General features: G+C 37.6%; 1 protein-coding gene across 9 annotated transcripts in view; it reads right to left on the bottom strand.

Moving 5' to 3' along the window:
- Positions 1 to 26,987, bottom strand: part of LOC105475646 (histone deacetylase 9) — a 919,991-nt gene that overhangs the window by 753,981 nt on the left and 139,023 nt on the right. The window contains exon 2 of one of the 9 annotated variants that reach the window (XM_071094030.1): positions 8,992 to 9,100. The exons of the other annotated variants lie outside the window; for them this stretch is intronic. The gene's annotated coding sequence lies outside the window, so the exon portion shown is untranslated. The remainder of the gene's footprint in view (positions 1 to 8,991; positions 9,101 to 26,987) is intronic. 9 annotated transcript variants of the gene reach the window in all.

Genomic DNA, 26,987 nt, shown 5'->3' with positions numbered 1-26,987 from the left:
TCAAAGTGTTAAAAAATGAATTATATGCAACTCCAAAAATCTTACCTTCAAAACATGGCAACAGTGAGGCATTCCTAATTTTGATATTTCTAAAGTCATTCCTATGTTTCATGCACCTTAGGGTATATAGGATATATATCCTACATATAGGATAGGTTCATTATATAGGATATGTAATTAAGCTACACTTTTGCAGTTATGAAAACATTAAAGTATAAGATTTCTATGTGTAATGTTCACATTTTAATGGTGCATCTGTTACCCATGAAGACAGGAGAAGGTTGATATGCCCTCTGCTTTCAGACAATCTGCCTGTAGTTCTCCAGGCCATTCCTGGAACCAGTGGCCACACTAACTCCAGCCACCCTTCAGGATTTGAGGATCACTGCAACTGGTTGTAGTTTCACACTTCTCTTGTAGATGGCAACAAATATTTCATAGTTTTTTTGTTCCAACTTCTCTATTGAATGCCAACTTCATGAAGGCAGAAGACTTCATCTACTTAACTTTATTTTGCTCTATGATGGTAAATGCTGCATGCTCTCAAGAGTAGCTTACTGACATTTAAAATTATTTGCTATTTGCAGTTATTTGCATGATAGTGATGGAAGTGAAAAATCTAGGTAAATAACAAGATGCAAGCCATCATTTATGGAACGTGCACTCTTGGGGACATACGTATGTATGGTGCATCTAATTTCCTTCCTTTAACTCATCTAACCATAACAAAGCTTCTAATACTAACTTCACGGTATTTTGCAGAATTGGGAAGTATCTAAATATGTAAGCCACATATGCATACACAAAACTATCATTCACTTGTTGTCACTCAGATAGTTAAAGAACAGGCATTAAATGGAAATTTTATGCAAGGTAATGATAGTATTGACATGGTACAAGATTATCGGTTGTCCATCTTTTTTTTTAGTTGCAGGTAAAGTCCTACCAGAAAAAATTCAAAAGCTCAATGACTAATGTTACTTTCATTTGTTTTTACAGTGTCACAAAAATTTGTTCTTAGAGTCTCCCTGCCCTCTATCTTCTCCAAAGTCCACCCTAGAATTTTTCTTTTTGGTATTTTTTTTTCCTTCAACTTTTATATTAAGTTCAGGGGTACATGTTCAGAATGTACAGGTTTGCTACATAGATAAAAGTGTACCACAGTGGTCTGCTGCACAAATCATCTCATCACCTAGGTATGAAGCCTAGAATCCATTAGCTATTCTTCCTGATGCTCTCCCCCACTGCCCCCACCGATGCCCCCACCGCTGCCCCCACCGCTCTTCTCTGACAGGCCCCAGTGTGTGTTGTTTCCTCCCAGTGTGTCCATGTGTCTCATTATTCAGCTCCCACTTATAAGTGAGAACATGCGGTGTTTAATTTTCTCTCTCTGCATTAGTTTGCTGAGAATAATGGCTTCCAGCTCCATCCAGGTCACTCCTTTCAACAGTTCCATGGTATTCCACACTATATATGTACCACAATTTCTTTATCCAATCTATGACTGATGGTCATTTAGGTTGATTCCATGCCTTTGCTATTGTGAATTGTGCTGCAATGACCATACATGTACATGTATTTTTATAATAGAATGATTTATATTCCTTTGGGTATATATCCAGTAATAGGATTGCTGAATCAAATGGTATGTCTACAAACCCATTAAAAAGAGGCCAAAGGTCATGAACAGACAATTTTCAAAAGAAGACATACAGGCCGGGTGCAGTGGCTCATGCCTGTAATCCCAGCTCTTTGGGAGGCCGAGGTAGGCAGATCATGAGGTCAGGAGATCGAGACCATCCTGGCTAACATGATGAAACCCCGTCTCTACTAAAAATACAAAAAATTAGCCGAGCGTGGTGGCGGGTGCCTGTAGTCTCAGCTACTCGGGAGGCTGAGGCAGGAGAATGGCGTGAATCCAGGAGGCGGAGCTTGCAGTGAGCCAAGATTGCCACACTGCACTCCAGCCTAGGTGACAGAGCGAGACTCTGTCTCAAAAAATAAAAATAAAAATAAAAATAAAATAAATAAAAATAAAAAAAATTAAAAAGACACACATGTGGCCAAAAAACATACGAAAAAAAGTTGAACATCACTGAGCATTAGAGAAATGCAAATCAAAACCACAATGAGAAATCACCTCACATTAGTCAGAATGGCTATTACTAAAAAGTCAAAAAACAACAGATGCTGCTGAGGTTGCAGAGAAAAAGGAATGTTTTTACACTGTTGGTGGGAGTGTAAATTAGTTCAACCATTGTGGAAGACAGTGTAGTGATTCCTCAAAGACCACTCTAGAATTAATATAAGAAAGGCTTTGAGATTTGCATGGTAACTCATTTGCTAAAAAATATTTATTGAGCATTGACTATGTGTAAGGCTCTCAGGTAAGCGGTAAACATACAAGATGGTGATCTACTAATCTTTCCCTCACGTTGGTGACAGACTACCAAGGAATACCCACAGTAAGCCCACAGCTATGAGTAAGAAAAGTGGGATGATGGAAAGCCAGATGTTAACAACCAACAATAGCAACTGAAGGCTCAGGGACATAAAAGTTGGAAGGTTTGCTTAGTAAGAACCATTCTCTTTTCGTTTTGCTGAGGATTCATACTGTACCGGAAAGAACATGCAACATATGTTTCTGGTTGCCCAGAAAATATATTTGCTTTTACTGAGACACTAATTTCTGTGAGGGGTAAAATAATCACATTGTTTTAGATGCTGCCTCTAAACCCAATGCTGTTTGCTCTTCTGCTTCATCTATCTTACATGGGCCTATTCCAACTTGAATCATATGACAATGCAGAGAAATAAAAGCATTTCAAAATCCTTATACGAGTATCATATCTAAATAAGGCATGGTTTTCCTTCCTATTTCAATAGTCCACCACTGATCCCATTGTTTTTATCTCACTGGCAGGGATTTTTAATCCAATTCCACTGGAATAATGTTGGGTCCACTCTGTTGCTCTCACTAGATGGTTACTTACTTCACAGCTGGAAAGATATATTTATTTTCTTTTTTTTTTTTTTTTTCCAGTTCCTAGAGTAGAATCCTGCCTAAAATTAGCAGGCATATTTATAATTAAGTAAACCCTTATTTTAAAAATATTTACAACTTCTCATCTAAGTGTTCCACCTACGGGGAGCATAACCTATTCATTACAAGGAATATTATAATATTATAATTAATAAGGTATTAATAAGAAATGTTAAAGACATTACGTACCAAATTACCTGACTACTTAATTGGTATTTTCTCCCGGAAAAAAAATAGAAATACCTTTCATTGATAAGAAACAGTTAATTTAGGGGTTGAACAGTAGGTGCCTGTGGGTAGCAGCAAACTGATAGATTTGCCCACTTGAAGGAACGTTAGGAAATAACCTCTCCTCTTTAAAAGTACCCACTTAAAAAAATAGATCTGTTCAGAAATATTGTTTATTTGAGACAGAGTCTTGCTCTGTTGCCCAGGCTGGAGTGCAGTGGCATGATCTCAGCTCACTGCAACCTCCACTTCCTGGGTTCAAGCGATTCTCACACCTCAGCTTACTGACTAGCTGGGATTACAGGCACAAGCCACCATCCCTGTCTATTTTTTGTATTTTGAGTAGAGACAGGGTTTCACCATGTTGGCCAGGCTGCTCTTGAGCTCCTGACCTCAAGAAATCTGCCCACCTTGTCCTCCCAAAGTGCTGGGATTACAGGTATGAGTCACCATGCCCAGACTGAAGAAAGATTTTACGAAAATATTCTTTTATTTAAGAATTCACTAAATTTTTCTTGTCTTAAGAAAATATATACTAAAATATGAAAATGTAAAGAATATAAGTTAAAGACTAATTAGGATTTTTATGAGCTTTGGGAAAACAAATAGCACTTTTCTCAACTGTATCCCTAAGATTCCAGCTGAAAGTAGTTTGAACCCATGACTTAAAAAGCCAGAAAAGTAAGTTATAGCAAGCAGCACAGTTGTTTATTTGATTAAATTGCAAAACAAAACTAAGTTTTATCTCTATTTTTAATTGTTGCAGGATAATGACTGCCTTTAGATATTTTTTGAATAATCCAAATGATTTTGGACAACTGTTGATTGAATGAGTAAATTGCTGAATGAATGAATCTAGCTCTCATCTTTGCATCACAGAATTTAGCATAATACTTGCCACATAGTAGATAAATGAGCCAAATAGTTCTTGGAGGATATGTTCCCTCCCACAGCCTGGTGAGAAGACTTTTACAGACCAATCCTCTAATACCATCTATTGCGTTTTAGCCTCCTCCATCTCATGTAGTGCGTGAAAAAAAGCTGACTTTCATTTGGAAATTGTAAAACAATGATCAAATGAAATAGCAGAGTAGCATGCGGGAAGGAATGAGGCATGAACCAATGTGCCTGAAGAGACTGTGGAAAGTGACAGATCAAAAACTGCCAAAAGTTCCACCAAGTTTCATGTCCACCATGTTCAATACATCCAAGGGCTTTCTTCCCTTTATGATAGACCTACTTTTCTAGAAAACTTATCTCTAACATTTGTTAATGTCATAAAAGCATAAAACTAGCTAGCTAAAACAGGATCTATTAACGTGCAATACTAGTATGATGGTTGTTTAGGTGTTTACCTGCTTCCCAATTAATTGAGCACATAAGAAATGTTAAATTCATTTCACTGCAGCAACTTTAGAACCCTATTTGTGATTTTAAAAATTAAAAACATCAAATAGCAAATTCAATTACTAAATCTGCAATTGCTTTCTTAATCTACCATATTTTTAAAATTTAATTATCTCAGACACGACTTTATTAGTTATACATAATACATTTAAAAAGTTATGCATAATACATTTTTATGTACTTAACTAAATTAAACATAGTAAAGGCCTTAAAGTAAGTATTACATATAATTTCCTGTTTTTCCAAGAAACTAGGAGGAAAAGCTATTCAGATATTCTCCCCATGACTTCAAAATTTTCCACATTTTCTTAGTTTTTATAGAAACAGTTATAAGCTAACCAATAAAAAGTACATAAATAAGACTTTTACAGGATAGTTTTTAAAAGCGTTTTATTCTGTAAAATATTAAGCTTATTATTAGTGTTCTAGAAAGAGAATCTTCTCTCAGATCTGTTTCTTTTCTTTCCTTGTCTTGCTTACGAGTTTATTTTTCTTTTTAAATGATGACAAGGAGCATCCTGAGAAACTGTGAGGAAGAAACTGAAACAATATTTTGCAAAGAAATGTATCACCAGAATTAACTATAATTATTTGTTATAATAATTAAGAAATACGGAGATTTCTAGTGAAGGTGAGGCACCAAAGAAGGGAGTACTGACCCTATTTTATTCAGACTTTTGTAAGAAAGTCTTCCAAATATTTGTCCCCACTCACTGTTCCCAATTCTCCTTTTCTCATTTTCCCTTAAACTCATTCCCATATGACTTTTGATCCAACCACAATCTGCTAGAGCCAACTGGCCATCACTTCAGCAGCATCTCATTCAGTGGACCTCTCCTCCTTGGTTTACTTTCTTCACATGGTTTCCAAAACACTATACACCCATGATTTTTCTCCTACTTCAGTTCTTTCTTTTCTAGTTTTTTTCTCTGCCCCCACCACTAAAGGAGAGTATGCCCCAGTGCTCAGCACGTGGCCTCTTCTCATTACCTGTTCACACTCAATCCCTCAGCGATTTCCGCCATTCTCATAGCTTTAAATACCATCTCTATGCTAATGACTCCCAAGTTTTTTTCCTCCACAACAGATCTCCTTCTAGAACTCCAGACAGACATATCCCACTAACTGCTTGACACCTTTATTCAGATGACCAGACATCTCAAACTCAACCTACCTAAAACAGTTTTCCTATATTTTTTTTCCCCTATATTTCCCTGCAAGCCTGCTCCAGCCATAGCTTCCCTGTCTCAGTTAATGGCAACTCCATCCTTCCAGTTGCTCAGGTTAGAACCACTGGAGAATCCTTAACTCCTTTCTATCTCATCCCAAATCCAGTCCTACAGCAAATTCTCTTGGCCCGAGATTCAAAATCTTACTAAAATTCAGCTCCTTCTAGCACTCTCACTCATGCTACCCTGTTCTAAGCCATTATCTCCTCTCACCTGGATTACACTGATAACCTCCTAGTCAATCTGCCTCTCACCCTGTCTCACACATACGACCTACTCTAGCATAGAGCACTTTGCCCCTTGGTATAAAACTCTGGAATGTTCTCCATTTCATTCAGAGCAAAAGTCATAGTTCTTACAATGGCTTCAAGGGATGCAGCTCAGCTCCCAATACTTCACTGACTTTCTCCCCTACGAAACTCCCCTTCACTTACTAGGCTCCAGCCCACATGAGCCTCATCAACTCCCCAAAATGCCAAAGTCATCCACAGAAGTAGAAAGATTAAGAATTTCCAGGAATCTGAGGGAGGTGGGAATGGGGTGGGGGTGACTACTTAGTAAATATAGGGTCTCCTTTGGGGTCTCCTTCGGGGTGATAAAATGTTCTAGAACTAGGCAGTAGTCATGTCTGCACACTGTGAATTTACTAAATGCCAATGAATTGTACACTAAAAATGGTTAAAATTGTAAATTTTGTTATGTGCATTTTACTAAAGTAAAAATGCCAAGCAGACTTCCAACCTTTGCTGTAACTGTTTCCTCTGCCCAGAGAGTGCTCTTGCCCCAAATTCCACTTGACTACTCCCTTCCACTTCTGAGTCTTTGTTTACTGTCATATATAATGAGGCCAACCGCCTACTTCATAATGCAAACTGTTCCTTACTCTTTATCTCCCTTACCCTGCTCAACCTTTCTTTTTCCCATACCTATTTCCTAGCATACTAGATAACTTACTTATTCAATAAATTCATTGTTTATTGTTTCCTTTGCAAGAATGAAAGCTCTATGAAGGCAAGGGTTTTTGCCCTTGTGTTCAGTGACAGGCTCCAAGTGCTCGGATAAGCACTTGGTACACAGACTCAGTGATTATCTGTGAATTAATGCTCTTCAGTGTTCCCAGAGATAAGCAATGACTGATCCAGTCATGGTAACTAACTTCCAGAAACATTAAGCCTAATTCATTCACTATTATTTCAAAAATATATATCAGGTCTCCTGAACCAAGCAGTTTGCTGAATGTTAGGGATTCAATGGTGAACAAATGGGCACAAAACTCCCTCTTCTTAAGTACAGGAGGGACTTTGTGGAGAATTCAGTGTGGCAGAATAAGCTCCTGAGAATTTAACTTCATCTTATTCTTCTCAAATTTAGCTTCAACGAAGAGAAATGAAAGCTATTGTTTTTCATTCTCACATCCCCCAGAGAGTAACATTGAAGGTAATTTCAGTGTCCTTGAAGTTAGCCCTTTTGAGTGATTAAGCTGAAAAGAAGTTCCATCTTGGTGGGCTCCCCTAAAGGCTAAATGGGCCTTTGCACTGGAAGGTCAAAGCCCATGAGGCTACTGAGCTAGAGTTTTTGTTTGAAGATGGAGGAGAAGAGGAGGTCTCAAGTGTTAGAAGTGGCCCCATCCCTTGGGGTGTCTAATAGCTTCCAGATACACAGAAAAGTCAGGGGTTGCAATTCTACAGGTTGGAAGATATATGAACCCATTTGATAGCATAGCCTCTGATGTGATGATACCACAAGGGGATGCTTGCTGGCAGCCTGCAAGGGAGAAAGAATTAGTACTAAGCACTAAACCTTTGGGAGATGAAGCAAAATTTTCCCAGCTGTCCTAGAGTGAAACCAGCTGCCAGTGGAGGCATCCAAATCAAATTGGCCCCACATGCCTAAGCAAAGAGCCCAGAAGAAGTCATAAGTATGAACTGAGGACTGAGTTCCATCCCTCCTCCATTTTCTAGAACTGAATAAGCTTGGAATGCAGAGAGAGAGAGAGAGAGAGACAGAGTGGGGGGGGGGAATAGAGAGATGTATATATATGTTATGCCTATAGATATAGATATATAGATATAGATATAGATATAGATACAAATCAGGAAGGCGGAATCCCCAGACTGACATTTACTTTCCAGTCAATCCTGAATACGAAAGAAAAATGAAGATTTAGCTCTTGTAACATCTTTTTTTTTTTTTTTAGAAGATGTCTCACTCTGTCACGCAGGCTCGAGTGCAGTGGCACAATCTCTGCTCACTGCAAGTTACGCCTCCCTGGTTCACGCCATTCTCCTGCCTCAGCCTCCCGAGTAGCTGGGACTACAGGCGCCCACCACCACACCTAGCTAATTTTTTGTATTTTTAGTAGAGATGGGGTTTCAGCGTGTTAGCCAGGATGGTCTCGAACTCCTGACCTCGTGATCCACCCACCTTGGCCTCCCAAAGTGCTGGGATTATAGGCGTGAGCCACTGCGCCTGGCCGCAACATCTTATTAAGCAATACCAATCTGCAAGCTCATAGAAGTCAAGGACAATATGCCATTTGTCTGTAACTACTGTATAATTACAGTCCCTTCCATGAAGCAAGTTTTCAAGAAATGAATGAATAGTGATTTAAAATGAGATGAATGGAAATCTGTTTGCATTTTGCAGTAGTTTAATGCTTTTCTAGAAAATACCACTTCATTTCAGCTGCCAATTTGCACAGTAGTGGGCTATTGTTTTTGTATTTGGCCCTGAAACTTTTTTCTCATATGACTAGTACTCCTGTTTTTGTTGCATAAAAAGAATCCCATCCCCACCCTTCCAGCCCCTCACCCTCCTGCACTGCTGGATTTTCTTTTACCCTTGCTCAGCTGTTCACTTGTTCGTATTTGGGAAGTTAATCATTTTATTTTAAAAACTTACTTTTGAGCTCTTGCCTCAAAAAAGAAAAAGCGTTACTCTCATGCTGGGTTATTCAGCAACAATCTATTCCCCTCCATGGGATAAACTCAGCCTTCTCCCCCATAGTTTATCTGCTTTGGGAGCTGGATTACTGCCTCATAAAACAGCACAACAGTACTATTATCACATAATCATTATCATTACCTCACTTTCAGCCATACAGATCCTTCTAATCCTGAACATCCTGCTTCTCTAATCTTGCTGTATCTATCCTCTCCTGCTGTGAAACTGGTGCGTTCCATTTTCACGGAAGCTTAACGTAATCACAAATAGAAAAAAAAATAAATTTTAAGGCATTTTATTGATACCATTGTATTATACAGACATTTAAAATAGCTCCATATTTCATTCGAATAAACAAAAGAAACATGTAGGTGGCAGTTGGGGAGAGGAGATGATTTTAGCCTAGGTCCACAGTTTCTTCCCCAATCTTACCTTTTGGCTTTTGCCATATTATTTAAGAGAAACACTTCTGAATGGAGACTGCTTAGCAAGCAGTAGAGCTGTCCCCACATGAGTGGAATTTGGAAGGAGCATAGCCATTCCATAGTCTGGCCCTTCTCCATGACCAGGTGAAGCTGTAAGGGACATCCAACATGGGGCCTTTTCTTGAATACTTTGACAAAACATGGATCATTCTAACTCTAAGAGGAATACATAATCCATGCCCTCCAAAGCTCCAAAGAAGTAGGGATTATGTTTTAGTCCTTAGAACCAAAGACAAGGAAGTCAAGAATAGTTTTATAACACCATTGGTGATATAAACATTCACAATTATTTCTTTACCTACATAAAACTTTTTTTCCTGTATATTTTCCCAATTAGTGTTTGCTTTTATACTAATGATAAAGAAAATCAGAAAATAAAAATGCACAGAAAAAGAATGAATGTGTGAATGAATGCATGAAATAGTGGGGAAAAAAAGAAAGAAGGAAAACTACAATCAACAAGACTCTAAACATTCTCAAATAATCAGTTAATATGTTGATAACTAACCTTCCACATCTTTTCACATGCAAATAGCTAAAACAAAATATTTGTTTTTCCAGAAGTGGAGTCACCCAGTATCTATTGTTTTGTGCTACTTTACGCACCTAACAATAGAGCATGAAGGTCTCTTTCTGTCAACAAATGTGATGCAGATAAAAATATTTTTTCTAGTAAGACCCTTCCATTCTAAAGGTGCATAATAGACCAAGAGATTCATAGAAATCTCTTGAATTGTAGAGACTAGGGAACTGACAGAAACATTTAAGGAAAATGTGAGAGAAGCATCTGAAGTGGGGATATAGTAGAAAAAAGTAGAAGGCAGAAAAAAGGAAAATATAAAAAGCTACGATTAGCACACAACTTAAGTAGAATTTTACTTTGATGTCACTATGAAACACAGATTGAAGAGAAAATAATACTGTCTCTATTCCTTAAGAATAGAGAATGGCATAAATATAGGCTATAATTAAATATATGCTTCATTTTCTCAAAAAGAAAATGAAGAATACCAGAAAAACTGACTGAGAAAATATTACAGATAGATGATGTTACATTATCAGATTACATTATCTCAAGAATTTAAATTCAACTCTATATCCCTAGCTTTGTTATCCAGTCATTTTTCTCAGAACAAATCAATTGGACTCCTGTTTCTTCCAGTAACCTAGGGCTTACAACCTTATAAAATTCTACTCATGCAAATATAGTACAAGGATTAATGAAAAGAAAATATAATAGTTGTAAGTAACACAATTCCATTTCATCATCAAAGTGTATCAAATGCCTTACATATACAAGGAGTTGGGCTATATGTTCAGAAAGCCCCTCAGAGAATTGCAGCTAGTGGAGGAAAATAGTGATAAGAAAATTCTAAGTCAGAATGTGGTAGAATGCTGTGTATTGGGGAATGATGAGCAGATACCCAGTGATTCCCTCACCATGGACTGGGGAAATGCATGGGATCCAGGAAAATCTGACACAGGTAGAGCACCCTAGTGGTTGGAAACCAGCTGTTTAGAGCCATCATCTAAAGCTCAGTCCATGCTATTCCCAAAGGTTTGCTAAAATCCCTGAACTGACTTGCTGTGGTTATATAACAGAAGCAACCCAATCCCTAGACAGAACTGGGCTCTATCTTAGCTTCCTTCATATCCCAGGACAGCCTTGTGGCATATATTTAAAAGTGATTGCATTTTTTTGGCTCAAGAAGAAAGTGCCACTATTCTCTTTTCTTCAGCATGTTAATATATATACTGCAACTGGCCATGTCATCCTGCCATATGTATAACCACAATGGTACTCAGGTGATTCAGGGTCAGGAAACACTGGCTTGCAGGCATGGTTGAGCCAAGCGACCAGAACACTTCTCGCTAAATTACACTAAAATGTTGTTGACTTGGGCTTTTCATTGAATAATGGCATTGGACTTTTAAATCATTAATAAAATGAAAACATTTTATTTTATTCTCTTGTCTTATTGTGATACTGCGGTCTACATGTAGTGAAAACAACAAAGAGGCAGCAACGTGAGGAGCTCACAGCTTACTTCACAGAAACAGCTGTACACAGCATCTGAGCAGTCACAGGGCAGGAAGAAAAGGAACAATAGAAAGAAAAGAGCTCCCAAATAATGGAAAGAGGAAACATCTTTTCTGTTTTTAACACCAAGGAAGGCTATAAACCAACTATGACAATAATGGAGCATTTCCAAAAAGGAATTCCCAAAGAGACCATTAGATCACATTTTCATTTGGGAAAAGATACGCTTATGAATTTTCAGTATATACTTTGTCTTGTGGAGTAACAATTAACAAACTAAATAACTACAGACACACAGTTGATAAACAGCAGTATAACTTAAGCAAAAGTATTTGTATTTTGAAGTTACCCAAATTTTAGCTGAGGTCCCCTGGCCTTTAAGACCTAGAAAGAACTGCCTTCTCAATTCTAGAACCTAGGAAGCCTGAAATCGCCTAAGGGTATCTCCTAATTTCTGAGATCAAAGATCTCAGGGTCTGGACTCTGTATACACCTGAGGGAGTGGTCCTATTTAACTTCAGATGGTCAAGGAAGGTCTCAATGATAAGTGACATCTGAGCAGAGACCTGAAAGAAAGGAGAAGAGGCAAACTATGCAAATTTCTGGGAGAAGAGATAAAGGGAAATGCAAAGGCTCTGAAGTAGGTCTGTGTTTGCTGTAGGCAAGGACCAACAAGGTCAGCGTGGAGTAGAATGAACAAGGAAGAGGGTTTTTGTAGATGAGGCCAGAAAGATATATTTGAGGTGCATATCACTTATAGGACCGTGGAAGAGGATGACTTTTCTAGATTTTGTTCTGATAAGATGGGAAGCCACTGGATGGTTGTGAGCAGAGGAATAACATGATCTGACTTTTAATAGGATCACTCTGGATACTGTACAAAAAAAAAAAAATCATGTCATGGAAAGCAAAAGCAGAAAGATAAATTAGGAGATGACTGTGAGAGTCCAGGGAGATATATTTTCTCAGAGGAATTCTCTTACCAGCTATTTGGAAAATAGAATAAAATATTCTTCATATTTTAACATTAAAGATACAAACTAAAAACACTGGGGGATTACAACAAATAACCGCAATCTTTTAATAAATTCCAATACAAGGAAGGTACTTTTTTCATAGGGGAAAATGCAGTATAGGGTAAGAAATCAGAACACAATGCAAATCCAGGACCTCAATAGAAAATATCCCAAATTACAACCTACACTCAAAATTCTAACCAGCTATGGTTGGTTAAGGCCTTCATCAATACCCAAATAGGAAAAATCATGAGGAATACCATGGTGGTTTTAATTGTACAGTATTTGCAGTTATAAATCTAGGAAATAGCCAGACATTTTTAAAGAATTCACCCCAAATGCTTACATTTAGATCTTAAACAATATTTTCTATTACTTTTACCAAGTTCCAAGTTAAAAGGTCTCTTCTGACATTATTAAGTAGATGAGACCAACTAAGTAAACTTTAGAAACACCAAAGTTTTCTGTCCTGGACAAAGTCCAAATTATCCAGAAAAAACAAACAAACAAACAAACAAAAAACAAAAAATCATGCAGCACATATCACAGGAAAGGCAAGCTGTACAAGGATACTACTTTTAAATACGTCATCTCTTAGATTTCATGCAATATTCCTTTAAGTATTATTTGCCTGCTTACCTTGGAACTTTTACCCTGTATTATGATAAAAGGGGATTAAAATTCCAGGAACTATTAACTGTTCCCAAAAGTCATTCCCATTCTCCTGTGGCAACTTAATATATTTGAAACTGAGCCCATTTTTGATTAAACTATAGGAAGACTCTGCCAGGTCTCTGCTAAAATTTATCACGTATTTCTCTTTCATGTCATCTGAAATGTTTTTTGAAGAAAATCAAAGGTACATCTAAAATAGAATTTTATTTTTAACTTCTTTTTGCCACTTGAAAAGAACACAGTTGTCAATGACGCTGATCTATGGGTGAAGGGAAAAAACCAAGGTGGTCAGGAAGGCAGCCCAAAGTTTTCACAAAGTCCTTGGTCAGCTTTTATGTACATCAAAATGAAACCTATGGCCCCGTTGGCTGAAAGCCTTCATCCACTCACAGCCTCTCTCCTGTCCCCTCTCCATGCTATGTGGTTGCAGGGGCTCTTCCTTTTCAAGTCAGAATGTCAGACAAGAGGGTGCTGGTGGTTGATTTTCATCCTTTGTAAGAGTTACATCTGTCAAAGTAACCCAGATAAAATGGGTTTCCTTCTATTTCTAATGGCAGTTTAAACTATTTTAAAAGGATGTATCCTTCTGTTTGCACATGATCTCAGTTTTTCTCCAGTGTGCCAGGGATATTCTATCACCTTGTATTTTGAACATTGTCTTTTAGGGCAAAAAAAAAAAAAATGTGTACTCTGACACTCAGAAGTATTGTGATAAACTAGGCAATTTCCAATCATAAGTGTAAGGCCAGTGAAAAATCTTTAAGGTACACTTAAAATATCCATTAAGAGGAGACAGATTATGCCCAGAGTTTAAAAATTATGGGGAAAACAACTTGTAAACATTACCAATTTGAAGCTGAGTGCCTAAGGCAATGTTCCTGACTTGCACAGGAGCCAGTGATTTGCCTCTGGAGTCTGTTCCACACCTCCCTAATAGGCCTGGAAGCTACAGACAATTAATTATTAGATTATGTAACTCCCACTGCTAAAAGTTAGTGGAACATTCTATGGCTTTCCTTCAAGTGTGCTGCTTTTCAGTTAGGGGTGCAATTTCATCAGCTCACTCATCTTTGTCTTTGTGCTACTTAATCCTGGCTTCCCAGGGTTTTCTTTAATTGGCTCAGCCTTCTTCTGTCCTCAATCAGCCTGATTTTATTCCTGGGTTCTCAGTGAAGATGACTGAATTTAAAAATTGTGGTACTAACGTCTTATAGCAATGTCAGATATATTTATCCATCAAAACTTCTACATGTAGAGGGTTTATCTTTCTCTGATTAATGAAGGCATGTCATAAAGCTTCTGAAATCTACAGTGTGCTGAGGAAATACTGGAGCAACCTCGCACTACACTAGTGTTAACGTGTGGCAACCAGCAATTATGGCACTGTGGAAAGTGCATCGGTCAAGGAACTAAAAGACAATCTGACGTGTTATGATTGATGTTACTACATGCCTTTGCAAGCAATGCACTCACTCTGAGACTCAGTTTACTTATCTATAAGTTAGAGATAAAGCCAACTGCCTCAAAGGGTTTTGGTCATAGATAAAATAATAAAATGCTTTGCAAATGATAAAAGATATAGAAATCAAGGAATCATACTACTATTGGTATTCTCAAACTTTAATTTCCTCATCATCATGGAAGGAAACTAGCTCTTGAGAACTTGGAGAAGTTTTTATTATTAAAAGTTAATTAAGAAGATCTTCATTAGCATGTGAAATCAAGTTCACTGTTCTAATTGGTTCACTGAAATTTCACTGCTAAAATAGCATGGAAGGAACCACAATAAAATCCTGAATAAATGTTAATTTCATAACACCAAACGTATTACAGACCAAACAAAAGATTTATGGCCATTGACACTATTCAACTCAGCTGTCTGCTTTTGATGATCACCTACATACTGACGCAAGAATACTACACCAACTCCAGTGCTTCAACCATCACCTTTGATAAGGTGCTCACAAATGAACATATGCAGTCCACACCTTTCTCCTGGGCCTTAACTCAAATCCTTAACTGCTTGAAATCATCTGAGTTCCTGACACTTACCAGTCCTAAAATTTAGTTCACTGCAATTCTCTAAATTTAGGCTTGCTTATTTTTCATTAATAATGTCATCATTCTCTCAGTTACCCAGCTCAGTACTTCATCCATTCTTCCTTCAAAATATCTTTCAATAATTTTCCTTTTATTCTGACCATTAACTCCCTAGTGTGCCTTTATCATCTCAATCCTAGACTAACATGTATTCTTCCATGAGCCTCCATACTCATAATCCCTCTATTTTATTCCACATATGCCAGAATTAATTTTCTTAAGATTCTACTTTCAGGTATCACCCATTTATTCCATATAGCCAATACCCCAGTACCATCCCAAGTTTTTAAATTCCACCCAAAATGATTTTCCTTAATTGAAGTCACTCCACAGCAAGATGTTTCCAAGCTTTAATAAACTGCAGTTGGTAATTTATTAAATTACTATGTCAGTTACATGTGAATAGATATTTCCAAATCAGCAAGAAATACTTAACACAGTCTAAAAATAACTTCTAATCATGCTTCCTACAAATCTTATGTGTACAAAAAGTAATAGCTGACTCTTTCACAGCAATTCTCACTAGCCAGTTGCCCTGGCAGCTCCCCAACCAACAACAGTGTAAGCTGGAGTTGCCAGCCTGCCAAAGATGCGGGACCATCGCACACCAGTGGAAAAAGCAAAGAAAACACTCAATGGAAGTCTCAAGTCAAGTGGGATACGAACAGATTGGCTAAGTCTACTGGATTGCCCAGAACTAAGAGGTTCCTGGGACATAGGGATTTCTATGTTAAAACTGACAAAGTCTCAAGCCAACTGGGATGAGTCGGTAGTGCTAGTTAAGACCATGATGCACATTGCCAAGCTGCAGGAGAAGCACTAAATACAATCAGGTCAGGGAAGTCAAGGCCATGGGGTAGGGGGCCAGAGTCCATGGTGCCAAAGGCCAAGGAAAACTCATGTGGATCATATTTTGCCAAGCTTGCCATTTCAAAAGCTTTGACGCCCCCAACCCCACAGCTGTACATCATGAGTCTTAATTCAGCCAAGTGTATAAACTACTGCTTGACACTACATGAGGTACCAAGGTCTGTCTGTTCACTTCATCTTTTTGGTTCATTCCAGGACAAAATTGCAAGGGCATCCAGAGTGTACATAGAAAATTCTATTTTATAAGCTACATACCCAGGTGTGTATGAAGTGTAGCTATCTTAATTTCCTTAAACTGAACTTAATTCCTACCTTAAACCCCCAATTCCAGCTAATAGCAGACAACTTAATTGAGTCACTTCAATTAAATGTAATCTAATTAGTGATTACTCAGTTACTTCTGATTTAAACTCTGTCAACTTGGAATAAAACACCCACGCATTCTCTTCTTTAAGACCCCACAAACCTCTCTAGGGTTTCCAGGTTGGAGGGGATGATGTAGGGCTCTTCTCAAACTTCAGGAAGCAACAAAGTCACCTGGAAGACTTGTTGATTACAGCCCATAGTGTGTGCAGGTCTGAGGTGGGGACCCAAGGATCTGCATTTCTAACAGGTTCCTAGTTGATGCTGATGCTGCAGGAGGTCTCAGAGATCACGCAATGAGAGCCACTGGGTCAAGGATAGGTCTCTTCCAGGTGACATTAGCTCCTCATTGTTTTTTTTTTTTTTTTTTCCAGTCTCTGAACTGTTTCTCTCAAGTTTATTATCTCTGCATTTGACAACAAAACAACTCCAGTGAGGGTGAAATAAGTACCCCACCTGTCTCAACCTGAGGATGAGTCATATAGTAAAATGCAAAGAAATGTGCAGTTGTAGAAGCACCTCAACTAATATACCCAAATTATGATTTCACTATAGCCTTACTGTCAGTATCTTAGCATTGTACACATAGCTCCCCTTGGTTGCATCCTGTAGCTTGTTACATAGTATTGATCCAGTATAGAGTGAAGAAAAATGACTAGAAATAATCAGTCTTTGTCTCTTAATAGCATTGTGACCTTAGATAAGTTCTTTAAATTTACTTGCTCTCAATTTTCTCACCTACAAAATAAGGCTAATATCTTTCCTGCCATGGCAATCTCACAGAATATTTGCAAAATTCAAAGGTAATGTATGAGATCATGCTTTGAAAATAGTTAAGGATTAAACTTATGATGCAAATAACTTCCAATCAGTCTAAGTGGTTAAAAGTTTATAAAACCTGGATACATATAAATATTTTTTCTTGTAAATACTCACTAATACTTCTAATACTGCTGGTCACTCACTGGTCAAACTCACAGGCAGTTAGGCAGTGGGGGAACTGGACCCAACTGTGTACATCTCTTCCCAATCCCATGTTCAGTGACATTAAGTTGGTACCTTGAAATCAACAAATGCTACAAATCAAAACTTGTGCATTGTTTATTTTCAGAGAGTTGGTTGTTAAAACATTTACCAGAATACCACTGCCTATAAGACATACTGGGCCTCTCAGAGGTATATTTCCAATATATCTCTGGTAAACTTTAATATAAAGTCATAGTCAGATTTTGATAAAGTGATAAACAGCTATTTCTCTTTTTTATACCACACAAAAATGTTTTCATTAAGCAAAACATATTAAAATATAAACAAACATGGTGTTTTACCATATGTACTCCTTTATCTGCAGCAGTGATTTTCCATATCAAATAGGATACATGTAGGGTACTTGATTAAAATGCAAATTTGAGAGCCCTAGCCCTAAGAAGAATCTAAACAAGAGTTCTGGGCAAAGGATCCCGAAGGGGCTTTTTTCACAAGCTCTGGGGGGATCCCAAATAGAGGGTTCTAAGATAACATGTGAAGTTATGGATGAAACAAAAACCCCACATTCTGGCTTTCAAAGTCCTCTACTACCTGGTCATTAACTTCCTTCTCTCCATCTCCAAATGCTCCCATAGGTGTGCCTCCCCTAAATTCAGAAGCTACTGTCACTGTCCTGCAACAGAATCCTTGGCCTTCAAACTTACTTCTGTGGTTTCTCAAATGGCCCCAATTTCTGAAATGTTGGGATTTGGTTCCACTGTCTCTACGTCCCAGCTCTCTCTGTGAACCTACTACTTGACAAGCTGTCAGCAAATGTTGGGCAAAAAATAATAGGACATGCTGGGTAACAGCCAGGCTCTGCAGTCACACAGACCTGGTTTCTCACCAGTCTCTTCCACTCATTATCAAGTTGGTCAAATGCTATGCCTGGGATTCCTAATCTGCAAAACAATGGCATATTAAATGAGTTGTACATATAATGCTCAGTGCCTGAACACCTAAATAAAGGTTAGCTGCTTTTTATTAATAAGGTAGTTAATAATAAATGAGTAGATGGAATAAAAGAATGAATGAGGAAAACTGTCAGTTCAATTTCTAAGAAATAATATTAATTTGGCCACTCTAGCCTACCTACCCTTTCTCTAAATTTATGTAACACGTATTCTCCCTTCTACATATTGGCAGTTTATCAGTCACAGCTTTTTACTGTTATTCACAACGTTAAATGCAATTATGTTCCCCAACTACACCTAAGACCCTTGAGGGAAGCATCCAAGATGTGTCCTTGGTTTTCGCTCTACTTTTCCCAGCATAGGCTTAATTACCAGCACTCTGTAATACCTGGTACACTGCCTCCCTGATATAACATGTGTCTGGAAGGGAGACAGCTCTCCCTTTGTACACATAACTACGTAATCTAACACACATCATCCAGCTAGGCAAACTGAAGAACCAACAAAGGTGAAAACGTCCAGATTAAGAAAGCAACCCTTACATATTTTATATTAGTGTTTGTTTGGATTATGAAACTATGAATGTAATTGATGCAAATACAAAATGAAGACCAAACTTAAGAAAAAAAAAAAAAAAAACGTGGTTTACCTATTTGCCAAGTTTCCTACAGTATGTCTCGGAAGTTCTCCAATGTGGACCTTGTATTGACAAGACAAAATAGATTTCAGAGCCTTTTTTAATAGCAAACTTAGTAATTGTTTCAAGGGCACATTCTGGCAACAAGTCAGGACAGTTATACAAATTGAAATCTTGCAAAAAGTGGCAAGGAAAGGGGGTCAAGAAAGAAGGATGAAGGTCTGTGTATGTTCCGTTCCCCTACAGGCTACAGAATATTCTGAGCCTTTTGCCAAAGCAATTTTACTTTAGTCACAAAAGTCCTGCTGTACGAAAATAACTTATTTTATAAATTAGCTGTCAAATCCTTGGAGAAACCAACCATGAACAATTTGTTCTTGGTTATATTTCCATTATTGTCACTATTTAATCCATAGTTTAGTGATTAATGGTTTTCTAAGAAAACTTGTTTGAAGTATAAAGAATGAAATCCGTTAAACCAAGTAAGACCCGAAAAGATTCATTCCTCTTGGGGTCTCATCAGTACTGAAACCGCCTTGGCATAATTAATGGTCCAAGAGATGAAACAGGACTCCTATTCTGTCATGTCTCTTCTATTTAAGCCCTCAAAAATGAAAAATAATGAGTAAAGGTGTAAAACAAACTGCTTGATGCCAGGAAGCAGAATAATCTCATTAAAATAATTAGAATTTCATCTCAAATTATTAGACACTCTGTTTCACTGCAGGAAAAGCCCAGTTTGGGTGATCCCCTGATGTATATGGGCATTAATTATGACCTGCCATTAAAAATGTTCAGAAGGATGTACTTTCTGAAGCTTGATAAGAAACCTCTAGATATGCTTCTCTCAGAATTTAAAGGCTGTTTGGGGGCAGCAATGTTTCAGAAGTTTATACTTATAGACAAAATTGCTTATTCCTTTAGTTTAATTGAATCTCCCAGATATCTGAGAGAAGAGTACAGAACACAAAACTATTTATTATGAACCTATGCTTATAAATTCATGAAAATGATGTTTGCTTGGATAGCAGACTGGAAAGGCGAGCAGAAAATGATAATTACCAGCACTTTATATCCAGCAGTGGATTTATTCAGGAATTGGGCAAAGGGCATTAAATTTTCTGTTATGCAGTAAACATGAATTAAGAATGCTAACAGTAACTCAACCTGGCTTACAGTATTTGGGGTCAACAACCTGTGTTCCTGAACTAGTAGCATGCAAACCATTATTGTAATCCAATCTGATTTGATGTAGTATGCTATTTTATTTTTAAGTACCAACTATAAGAAACGCATTTTGCAAATATCATGAGCAATAGAGATACAAGAATTAATGAGAATCCATGCCTCTAGGGACATTGAAACCTAGTGGGGGATAAAGACACAAATAGAAATAACTATGATAGAAAAGTAAATTTTGAGGCACTCCGTGAAATGGCAGGGAGGAATTGATTAGGTACAACTAGGGGGAGAGGTGAAGGTTTTACAGAAAAGAAAGCAACAGAGAAAAGTTTATAATTTTCCTAAGATGTGGAGGCTTGGGACAAACTTGGTTAAAAGGCACATCTCAGGAAGTGCTGGGGACTACAGGAACAAGGAAAGAAACAGACTATGACAAAAGGCTATAATTACACCCCGTATTAATTACACTGCAACCCTGGGAATTTCTGGTTTGGGTTTTGGATCCTCTAGCAACAAACATGGCACAAGGTAGTCACTTGACATATATTGAGGGAAGGCAGCCAAGCCCAGTGGAATCAAGGAGGGAGACAACCCCAGCTAGGGCAGTTACTTCAGTGTAAGTTCCATCCAGAAGATCACTAATGTTTTAAATGTGAAAGTGTTGCTTATTTTATATGTGCTTAAATATAATGTCTCATAATTATGATGAGTAAGCAACAAAAATCACAAATGCACTCATTATTTTACCTTCAGTGGAAACTGTTCTTATTTAATATTACAAAAATGTTAACTAATTTTTCAGTTTGTATCTTTCCATGTCTTCACGTATGATTTCACATGCTTTCATCACTTTTAACAATGGAATACAAATATGATTTACTTTGCACCAAAGGATAAGAAAAACTCAGAGAATATTACACTCAAATCGAGTAGTACTTCAATTAACATATACACACAATAGTTAAATTAAGAAATCCTTTAGGAAGGAGGCATCTAAACCAAAGCCAATGTAATGAGAAATGCTATTTCCTTCTGCATCAATTTTCTGCATTTCCTAGCTCCCAACTCCCACATAGAAGCTCTGGTCCTTCACATCCCATAATCTTATCAAAAACTGGAGAATGACCACTGTTACAATTCCACTCTAATTAGTACTCATTCATGCTTAAAATTAACTCAAAATATTTTCACTTTCTAGAGCTCTCTAATTAGCAATGTTTTTTATTCCTAATAAGGAAAGGCATTTTCTCACTTTAAGGGATTCTTGAATACTTAAGTTGCCTACTAACCCTATCTAGCTGACTCAGGTAGTCCTAAACACTAGCCCATATGGTGCCTCTACTTGGGACTGGTGTAGTGGGGAGCATAGCCCCATGAGAGGGGATGCAGCTTGATCACCATAAAGTGGGGAGAAACGCAGATGCCACTGCCTATCACCCAATGAGTCTATGCAACGGAAAATCTTCCACAACTGAACATGGCAGCCCTGCTTAAAGGGCAATCCAATTTAACTCTTGTGGGATGATTGGGGAAGAAAGCACAAATGCACACTGTAAGGCCAGACTGGTTCCTTACTCTTCTGGGATCCCAGCTAAGGCTGCTGGAAACTTCAGGGAATAAAAGAGCATATGTTACATTTTCTGAAGTGAGCCTATACTACCACAGCAAAGGGTTGTCTGCCAGCAGGTCCCTCGCTCTAAGCTTGTCCCCAGTGGATTTTCCATTCCCAAGTATAAACTGAGCCCCAACCTTCACCTCCTTTAACCTTAGTTGCCTAAGCTTTGCTTAAGACAAAGATATTTTTCTCACTATTTAAAATTTGTTGTATATTCTTGCTTATGTGGAACATATCTTTCTGCTTCCTGGATTATTTCTGCCTGTAGTTATGAAGTCTCTAACAAATAATTATGTTGTTGGAATGCATTAATCTCCTTAATAGAGCTATTACTGCATCCAGTGAATAATGTTGATGATAGGCTTTTAAAATCAACTTTTAAAACTACTTTGAAGAGTTTTGTTTACTTATACACTGTCTCTACTTCCAAAAAAGGATTTGAGATGCCTTAAAACACAAAGACCAAAACCCATTAACATTGCATATAAAATCAAAGTCAAATAACAACAAGGAAACGGCATCCCAAAACCCAGACTGAGCAAAATGACCTCATTTGAGCACAACATTTAATTCTGGTAGCTCCTATGGCTCAATCACAGGAACCTAATAGGTCATTCTGGGTGATAAATGCTATTCTGGTGCTGAGAATAAAGAGGAATTTATCGTGTGAATTTTTCTTTGCAATTCACCAGGTTACATAGTGAATAAGGTCTTTGACAGCAGCTCTCAGGAACCATGCAAAGACATCTTTAAAGGCTAGCTTCGTGGGCACGTAACCTGTGCCCCAAGCTTAGAAGAGCCCCTCACTTGGTTCAATGCTCTGCTGTTGCTGACTTGAAATTATTGACAATTTTTAATCAGGATTCCCATATTTTCATTTTTCACTGGCACTATAAATTATGTAGCTGGTCTGGACATCTTTCATCCAGCTTTTTCTTAGGTCAGCCCCTAAGTTTCTTGTTTTAGGATGCTTCTCCTTTGGCAGTAAAAAGTATAGTATTTGCAGAATTTATCCTATGTTTCTCTGAGTATTAAAAATAATCCACCATGGTTATATAGATCCTCATCCCACCCTGCACCCATTATTCTTAAATCTTATCAACACTAAACATAAGCAATAATAGAATTATTTGGGGCGTAGAGGAAATGCCACTCTTTTTCTCTCTCTTATTTAAGTTCACCAGAAATAACATTTATTATGATGGCTTGTAGATACAGTTAAATATCTTTGCTGTTAAATTAGTAAATAGGTTTCTGGTTTAAAATCAATGACCCAGTTAGATGAAGTTTGACTTCATCAAATTGAAGAATTTTATCTTTGAATCACGCTTTCCATGATTTTTTTCCTTGATCTAATTGTCTTAAAAAGTAAATTTTCAAAGGTGTTCAAAGACAAGTAAAATATCCTCAAAGGGCATTTTGTATCTCACTCTACCTTCAGACCTGTTATAATTACTCCTTTCTACCTGATGGATGGACTCCTAGCCTGTTCTTTACCAATTTTTGTGCCTAGTTGAAGGATATCTTTGCCATCCATAACTCACCAAGTAAAAGAGAACTTGGCAGCTGCTGTTCATATGGTTGATGGAAACTGTGTCTGCACTGTAATAGCACTAGAGGCACCTATCGGCACATCAGGCACAGCACCGAGGCTGCTGCTGGAATGTGTTTGAAGGTGTCGTGACTCCAGCATCCCTGCACTCTACTTTTAACAACTACAATTTTCTAAGCACTGTGCTAGGCACAAAAGATACAGCACTGGGCAAGACATCCTACTCAGTCTGCAGCTTAGAATCTAATGAGCAATTAGACAAGTAAATGGATCGTTACCACACCATGTATATGTGACACAGTGGCATTACTGTGTGAGCAATCAGGGAATGTTTCCTCAAGAATGTGACATTCAATCTCATTTTAAAATATTTAGCTGTATTATCAATTCACAATTTAACTTATTAGATACAGGTTTATGTATGAGGTTAGAAGTGAATTTATTGTGAATTAATGAAGGTTAAGTACAGGGCCCTTTCTTTGCATAGGCCCCTTCCGAGACCTTTTCACTAATTTTGTATTTGTAATTCCACGTAAGTCTCATAACCCATACAACCTGGATCCTGCCCTGCATGGGTTCCCATACTGGATTTTGACCTCAGCACACATAAAGTCCCTTTCAGAATGGCAGGCTCACATGACTGCATTCTGTTAGAAATGTTGGTTTCATTTTACTACCTCATAAACTTATAAAGATAATAAGACTAGTTTGGAAGGCTGCAAACTTTACCCTAGTCAGCCTAATTTTCTCAGGCTAAACTTTCTTCCTGAGTTCAAAGTTGTATTGCTAATTCCAGCCCTCCTCCTACTGAAAGCACAAAGACAAGAGAAGGTGAGCACATGCATTTTGGTGTTGATTTGAGAACCAAAGAGAGGTAAAATAAATAAATATGCATATTATATAGTATATATATTATACATATGTTATATTATATATTATATATATAATATATATATGCTAAGAAGAAAGTCCTTCAACTGTAGTTCCTTTCAGGAACTAGAACGTCTCACTTCTTGGTCTCACCCCACAGCCTGGATGAGCTTTCTAGACAACTTCACCAGGGGGAAGGAAATATAATTTGCCTATTTTTCTCTAGAATATTGCTATCTAATATCACGGATTTTCTTTATCACAGTGATAGTGAACATCAAGATTGTTGAATAGGTAAAACTGTGTTTTCAGGGATGTGTGGTTTAAGATAACTTTTAATCAAGAGAGTATGTACCTACCACAAAAATTGAGTTTTATGTGTTATTTTCAGTAAGTTTATCTGTTTTACTTAAAAAAAGGTCACCTACTTCTGGGATCATTTTTCTTTTTAAAAAATCACTTGGCTGGCTCAAGCCTGTAATCCCAGCACTTTGGGAGGCCGAGATGGGCAGATCACGAGGTCAGGAGATCGAGACCATCCTGGCTAACACGTTGAAACCCCATCTCTACTAAAAAAAATACAAAAAACTAGCCGGGCGACGTGGCGGGCGCCTGTAGTCCCAGCTACTCAGGAGGCTGAGGCAGGAGAATGGCATAAACCTGGGAGGCGGAGCTTGCAGTGAGCTGAGATCCGGCCACTGCACTCCAGCCTGGGCGACAGAGCCAGACTCCATCTCAAAAAAAAAAAAAAAAAAAAAAAAAAAATCACTTGGCAACAACAGAAATAACAAAACTCAAATAAGAATAGTAATTATTGGAGTATTAAACAACCGCCTTTATTCTATGAAAGTGTCTGTTACCAAAGGTGTGTTAAACAGTGTTTACAATTCTTTTGCCACTAAACATTAACATTTCCACTAGATAAAGCACAGTGATTAAAAATTGCAAGCTAAAGAAACTCAATTCACATGATGCCATTTCCAGCAAAATTTATTTTGATTTATTCTGGATAGAAATGCAAATATATCTTTTGAGCATATATAGACTAAAGAAGATTGCCATGAGACTTAAACATAGTTATTATAACACAAGAGAAAATGAATAAAAAGTGTATTAGCACAGTGGCTTAGAAAAAGAGACATTCAAAGAATATAATTCATCCGATAGGCACTAACAGGTCACACTGTTTCAAATCAAGAATGCAAACAAAAGTTCCTAAAATGTTAGGAGAAAATCTTTAGAAGCTATTATAACACTACACAAAGGTGCAAAAATAATAATATGATAATATTTCTAACAGCAGAAAAATGACAGCAGGCAGCAAGCTACATTGTTAGTTGATACTGAAGGGCCTTCAGCTAAACAGCACAAGAATACCTTTGCCAAAGACTTTCTGGTGTAAATTGGGAAGGGTTTTATCAGACATGGTTCCAGGCTCTTTATCTGCACCTAAGAATGTTGATAACAAATTTTTATCTTTTGAAATAGTCCAGCCTTTAAATAGTTGTATATTGGCAGCAACTAAAAAAAAAAAAAAATAGGTGTGCAATCACTTTGTGCGTGATTATGCAATTTTAGCAAGTTCAATTTCATGGAAATGTGTTTTCCCAAAAATGAACTTAAACTTCCCTTGCTCCTCCCATAAACCAGAACACTTGCCAGATATCAACAATATCTTGTAGTAAACAGTGGCAGGAAACAGCGAATTTTTATATTCTTCCAAAAAATTTTTTAACTGAATAATTTTATTAAATAAGCGGATTCATCAGAAAACTAAAGAAAATACTCAGAAGGATTATAAAGTCTCTATCAAAATGTGAGAAGGCTAATTAAATTTATGGCTACTCTAGCTTTAACATAAACTCATTGATCAATATTTCAAATAAAAGGGCATTCACAGAAAGACTTCCATGTATGCACCCATCTAACTTTCTTAACAACTTTATTTGAATGTCTTGCTCTTATACTAATCTTCTTGTCCCCTCCCACAAACCTCCTTTCCTTGCATTCCACTAATAGATCTTCCTCTCCCTAGCTTTGCTTCCCTCCAAATTACAGTTAGAATGATCATCCCCTCAAAATATAAATCTGATTCTGTCATCACTCTATTTGAAACCCTTCAAATGTTTCTGATTGCCCTTTATTCATCTGAATTTGACTCACAACTCACTCTGAGATCTGGTCACTGCCCACATATCCTGCTGTATCACTCCTGATTCTGTCTCTTAGTCTAGGATGTAACCAGCCATGCTGAATCTCTGTAAATTCCACAGATGTGTTAAGACATCTTTCTTCTTGCCCAAACCCACCTTCCTCAATCCTACTCCCTATTCCTTCAGCTGAAATATCATTTTCAATGAACCCTTAGGCTAGGCTATGTTCCTACCATATTCCATACTTCCTTTTTCATAAACTCTGTCTTACACACATCATTATTGCTATGGGAGGGAATGATTCTTCCCAACTCACTGAGTTTTTTTTCATACGGAAGGAGCACTACTAGTGTGACACTTATTTTTCCCCCAAAGAAGGAGGAGTGACTGATCTGGTAGATTTAAAAAGGGCAATGTATAGTCTGCCTCTTCTGTCCCTTTTTCTTCCTGGGACTTAGCTTACCTACAGGGTAAATGTGCTCAACCTCTAGGTGCTGTATGTCTCACTTTCCCCTGCAGGGAAAAGACCACTCCCAAAACTGGATGGGTACATCTCTCTAATTCTGGGTTTAATACTGGAAAGATTATTTTATTAGAAAGATTATTTGCTCCTTGATACAAGCAACATGCTACAGTAT

The sequence above is a fragment of the Macaca nemestrina genome, chromosome 4, assembly GCF_043159975.1.
Source record: "Macaca nemestrina isolate mMacNem1 chromosome 4, mMacNem.hap1, whole genome shotgun sequence".
NCBI classification, from domain to species: domain Eukaryota; kingdom Metazoa; phylum Chordata; class Mammalia; order Primates; family Cercopithecidae; genus Macaca; species Macaca nemestrina.
The sequence above is the reverse complement of the archived record's forward strand: the minus strand, read 5'-3'. Positions and strand labels throughout refer to the sequence as shown.